General features: G+C 41.8%; 1 long non-coding RNA gene across 1 annotated transcript in view; it reads right to left on the reverse strand.

Moving 5' to 3' along the window:
* The window catches only part of LOC114649614 (uncharacterized), a 28,027-nt gene extending 22,613 nt beyond the window's left edge, over window positions 1–5,414 (reverse strand). Inside the window, exon 1 of the long non-coding RNA XR_003715830.2 lies at window positions 5,327–5,414. This is a non-coding gene — a long non-coding RNA (uncharacterized LOC114649614). The remainder of the gene's footprint in view (window positions 1–5,326) is intronic.
* Between the last annotated feature and the right edge of the window lie 586 nt (window positions 5,415–6,000).

A 6,000-nucleotide genomic window follows, 5' to 3' on the forward strand; every position in this document is an offset into this window, starting at 1 on the left:
GTTTAAAGTGCTAAGGGTTAATCGGCGTGTGTGTGTCATTCATGGGGCACTGTTGTGGTTAGGGTGTGTGTGTGTGTGTGTGTTCATCTTAAAGTGCAACAGTAGACCAACCCTATAACGAACTTGACGAGAACACTTAACCTTGAGAAAACAGTTATAGGGTACAAAGAGGGAAATACCACAATAATACAATCCAAAGCTGATATTTCTCATTCATTGAATTATTCAGACCCTGGACATCATTTAGGAAGGCACACATGTGTTCCTGTGTACAGAAGGTCCCACAATACACACTGCATATCAGGATAAAAACCAAGCCATGAACCCCAAGAAGCTCTCAGTAGACCTCTGTGGTCATATTGTGGTGAGGCGTAGCTCACGTCAAAGGGGGTCAAACCACTTCTGAAGTTTTGAGTGCTTTCAGGAACACAGTGGCCCTAATAATTTTGAAAGGATGAAACAGTTTGGAATCACCAGAACTCTTTGAAGAGTTGTCAGTCTGGCAAAGAAGGACCATAGACAGGAAGGTAACCAAGAAGCCAACAGTCAGTCTAAATGAGCTTCAAGAGTCTTCTGCTGAGACTGGAGAACCTGTCTGAAGGATAACCATCTCAGCAGCATTCCTGAGTAAAAGTCCTAGGACAGCCCTCTTAAAGTTTGCCAAATAAAATTTAAAGAACTTTGAAAGCTTGACGAAAAGTTTATCCGGTCTAACAAGACAAATTTGAATGCTTTTAGGCTTAGAGTTTCAAGCATTATGTTTGGTGTAGACCAGGCACTGCCCATTTCTTGCCTAACAAAATCCTCAAAGATATCAATAAAGGGGATCCAGAAACTTACTTTCAGCTTAATGATGAATCATATCCTTAAGGACATCAATAGAAATAAAAAGGAAGTGCATTTAAGACTGAAGCTAGGAAGCACATCTTTACTCAAAGTGTTGTGGGGCTCTGGAACAAACTACCAACATATGGGCTTGAAAGAGAAACCTTGACACCCTTTTGGAAGGATCTGGATTAGCTATTAGCAAAAGAAACTATCTTGATGGGCTGAATGGTCTCCTCTCGTTTGTCAAATTTCTTATTTTCCTAATACCATTCCTACTGAGAAGCATGGTGTGGCAGCATCATGCTATGGGGACCAGGTAGAGTGGTCAGAATTGAGAGAAGGATATTTGCAGCCAAATACAGAGAGGTCACTGAAGAAAACCTGTCACAGAGTGCACATGACTCAAAGAATGCAGCCATAATAATGCTGGAATGGCTTGAGGACAAGACTCTAACTCTCCTTAGGTACTTTCCCACTGCAAGAACTTGGTTTTCAGGAACCAGTGAGTTCCTGCTTGATGCAGACCCTGGGCCACTTGTGGTGCCTGGCCACTTTCATGTGTTGTGTTTGCAACCGTTCATCGGGATTTGTAACCTTTATGGAAAACATGTGACATGTAAAGAAAGGTAATGCAGTGCGAAGGAGGTGGCTATGAAAACTGATATGCTGCTCCATTTTCACTGATAACTCTTCAGAGTCCAACTGATTTGCAGCATGGCACCAGTGCTTGTGGTCAACCAATCAGAACAATTCCACACCTGAGCCTGAAGCACATACCCTGAAGTTGGAGCTAAAATTAGTACCAGGAACTATCTACCAGATATTACAAATGGCCCAAGTTCCTGTGGTGGGAATGTTTCAACAGTTCCTTAGTTTTTAAGAAGTCCCTGGTTCCTGTAAATAGTGGTAAGGAATCTACCTCTTGTGTTGCCCAGCTGAAGCCCAGGCATAAACCCCATAGAACATCAGTGGAGGGACCTGTAAGATGGCAGTTTACAGACACTTCCCATCCAATCTAATGGAGCCTGAGAGGACCTGCCAAGAAGAATAGATTAAACTATCCAAATGCAGGTATTCCAAACTGCAGGTATTTGAAACCAAGAAAACTCAAAGCTGGAATCACTATGGAAAGTGATTTGTGCCAATCTTAAATGCGATAAAATGTGTTAATATTTTGAAATGCAATACATTTGCAAGTGGAACATTTGATTTTGGAACAGTTTTATTATGCCATAATTAAAAACGGATGAACCGAACGATTGTTTTTCTCAACGGCACACAATTTTATTGTCAGTTTAAGATGCAATACAAAAGCGTATTGCATTTTAATTCATGTTCATAGGTCGCATGTCATAACTAAAAACAAAGTGGACGTACTTCATTTCGCTTAACAGCAACTCCATGTGAATTGAGTTTCGATTCGAGACCATGCTTTAATCTCGCCAAATTTAAAACTAATAAATGACCGATCAGTGTCAACAGGCGGGGAAAGAAGACAGAGAGGTTAGGAGCACGCGCTAATGTGCATCGCCCTACCCACCACATGACAAACCAACTCAGAATCCCAGATTAGGACCTGAGTGCAGCCGTGATATGGGTGACACCTCAGCACCACACTTGTTCAGAAGGAGTGGAACAGTGTGAGATTTGTTTATGGTGGCTGGAGTGCCAATTCAGCCACCTATCTCCAGGTTTTTCCCTGCAGTTTGGAGGGATTACATGCAGGGCTGGATGCAGATTAACGTCACACCCAGGACAGAGAAATTGCAGGATAAGGGCCTTGCTCATGGGCCCAATGAAGTAGAGTCACTTTTGGCATTTATGGGATTTGAACTATCAACCTTCTTATTGCCGGTGCAAATCCTTAGCCTCAGAGCCACCACTCCACCCAAGGAAAAAAGAAGTCCACTTCTAAACATGAGCAAAAGTTTAGTCATTGTGGACTGTAAAGTGATTAACAGAAATGGCGAAAAGACCATTTTAGGTCTCACTGAAAAATGTTTACACTCACATTAAGTCATCTGAAGTTGTTTTCTTCTTACACATGTTAAATTAGGCAGTGTAGTTAAATTTTCGAGGTGGGTTGTTAGCAATTTTAACTAAACACTGAATATAGTGAAACATTTCTTAATGTCACCAAACTTGGTTTCTTCGTAGCTCTCAATTCATACCCACTGAGATAATCAGGTATTAGACTGTTTCTGCATTCTTTTGACACGCAAGAGAATGAAGTCATCATTTTGATTGCCAGTGAGATGATGAGTCCCATGCCTCATTAATTCCCTCCTGTTCACCTTCTCCTTTCCAAACACACTTATAAATGGACCTCCTCTTTCCCCAGCTGTAACTGCGTTTACCCAAAATTACCAAAGTTCAGCAGCTCCAGCTTATGAATGGGATTCAGCAAAAGCCTGACACGTTAAAATGATTCCACAAAAAGCTTTAGTAAAAATTCAAAGTAAAACAGTTCACACAAATTGAGAAAATTTAAATAGCAAAAAAAAAAAGAAAAGAAGAGTTACTGTTAAGTTCTTTTTAAAGTCTTGTTTCGTTTGTTTACAGTTGAACAATTTCTAAATGTTATAAAATCATTTCTAAATGTTTCTGAACTATTTAAAAATGATCAGAAAACTGTATGTTTATTTCACTTCAATGCCGAAAATGGGTCTTTTAAGTGCCTGTGCACTGGGACCTGTAGCGATAGTAGGGAGCAGGTTGAGGAGACCCTGGAGAGGTGGAGATATGTTCTAGAGAGGAGACGAATGAAGGTCAGTAGGACCACCAAGATAGAATACATGTGTGTGAAAGAGAGGGAGGTCAGTGGAATGGTGAGGATGGAGGGAGTAGAGTTGGCGAAGGTGGATGAGTTTAAATACTTGGGATCAACAGTACAGAGTAATGGAGAGTGCTAAAGAGAAGTGAAGAAGAGAGTGCAAACAAGGTGGAATGGGTGGAGAAGAGTGTCAGGAGTAACATGTGACAGACAGGTATCAGCAAGAGTGAAAGGGAAGGTCTACAGGATGGTAGTGAGACCAGCTATGTTATATGGGTTGGAGACGACGGCACTGACCAGAAAGCAAGAGACAGAGCTGGAGGTGGCAGAGTTAAAGATGTTAAGATTTGCATTGGGTGTGACGAGGATGGACAGGATTAGAAATGAGGACATTAGAGGGTCAGCTCAAGTTGGACGGTTGGGAAACAAAGTCAGAGAGGCGAGATTGCGTTGGTTTGGACATGTGCAGAGGAGAGATGCTGAGTATATTGGGAGAAGGATGCTAAGGATAGAGCTGCTAGGGAAGAGGAAGGCCTAAGCGAAGGTTTATGGATGTGGTGAGAGAGAACATGCAGGTGATGGGTGTAAAAGAACAAGATGCAGGGGACAGTAAGATAGGAAAGAAGATGATCCGCTGTGGCAACCCCTAACGGGAGCAGCTGAAAGAAGAAGAAGAAGAAGATCTTAATTATAGCGAGAAAGTTCTACCTCGTACTAACTTACAGCGGTGAAAAGACTATACCATTGTCTATGACTATGAAAGAAATTAAGCAAATATTAATATGAGTTTAACTCAAAGCTTAAAGCATTATTTTCTAAGATTTGCTCTTACACCAACTATTGATGCCAGTGGCTCCGTCTTTTGATGCTGATTGGTCATTTGATTGTATTTAGATTTGACATAAATTACTGCGGGCGGCACGGTGGCGCAGTGAGTAGTGCTGCTGCCTCGCAGTTGGGAGACCTGGGGACCCGGGTTCGCTTCCCGGGTCCTCCCTGCGTGGAGTTTGCATGTTCTCCCCGTGTCTGCGTGGGTTTCCTCCCACAGTCCAAAGACATGCCGGTTAGGTGAATTGGTGATTCTAAATTGGCCCTAGTGTGTGTTTGTGTGTGTCCTGCGGTGGGTTGGCACCCTGCCCAGGATTGTTTCCTGCCTTGTGCCCTGTGTTGGCTGGGATTGGCTCCAGCAGACCCCCGTGACCCTGTGTTCGGATTCAGCGGGTTGGAGGATGGATGGATAAATTACTGCTAAAGGGGCTTCTAAAAAGTACTGAATGAAGGGTCTGAATACTTTCATGAATAAGAGATTTCAGTTTTTGATGTTGAATCAATTTCCAAACCTTTCTGAAAACACGTCTCCACTTTATCATTATGGGTGGTTGAGAGTAGATTGACGGGCAAGAATGACAAATCTCTTCAATATGAAATTTACGACACAATATCGTGTGCAGACAGCAGGAGGAGTTCGAACACACACTGAACCCACTGTAACAACAACATAAAGAAAATCTGCAGATGTCAAATGTTGACATGTACTGCTCTATTGCTACCTCCATACTTGCTATTTAAACTAAAAGTTGAAAATCAGCACGAATCTAAAAGTATTTCATTCATTTACTTGCTATGTATTAGAAGATGTTGCAGTATTAATTTCAGGTTAAGAGTAAATCAGCTAAACTGACCAGAAATTTGGAAGGAGTCACCTAGCTGAGCATTAATACTCACCAGATCAACCACTGCAGCAAGCATAGCGATGGTGGCGAGGAGGCAAACTGCTCTCACAGCAAACATGGCGATCGTCTCACAGGATGAGGTCTCAGGATCTCTAAACGCTTAGGCGTATTATGCATTTTTATAAATTTAGACTATGCAAATACATGTGTGATCTCACTAATTTGCATTTCTGTGTAAGATGGGCACATAATAAAACATTTAGTTCTTTATCAGTATTTCACAATGTTTAACTATTTAGGACCTGAAGGTAATTTTATTAAGCCACGTGTTTATTAAAGGAGACACACCAAAGAGAATAAATTATGCAATTTAAACTGAAGAGATATCCTTTACTTCTGAAGTTATCAAGGCAGAAACCTAAGGTACAGTAAAAGACATCAGATAGTCTAAATAAAGCAGTTAGTATGAGCTCAGACTGTCAAATTTTGTGAAAGAGCAGGTCTCAAACATACTGAAAAAACAAGGAAGTTAGGGAAAGCAGTGGGACTGACTGGAGTGGGTGCCGAATGACCTGACCTGAGCAGTGGCTCAAGTGAAATAAATATCTGGTGGTACTCTTTGTGGTTCATCATGAATAGCGTGGTGGGGTTGTACTACCCTGGGGATTCAAAAGTGCCCATGTATACACGATCTAACCAGTAGGGGGATTGCAGCACCCCAAACCC

The sequence above is a fragment of the Erpetoichthys calabaricus genome, chromosome 3, assembly GCF_900747795.2.
Source record: "Erpetoichthys calabaricus chromosome 3, fErpCal1.3, whole genome shotgun sequence".
Lineage (NCBI taxonomy): Eukaryota > Metazoa > Chordata > Cladistia > Polypteriformes > Polypteridae > Erpetoichthys > Erpetoichthys calabaricus.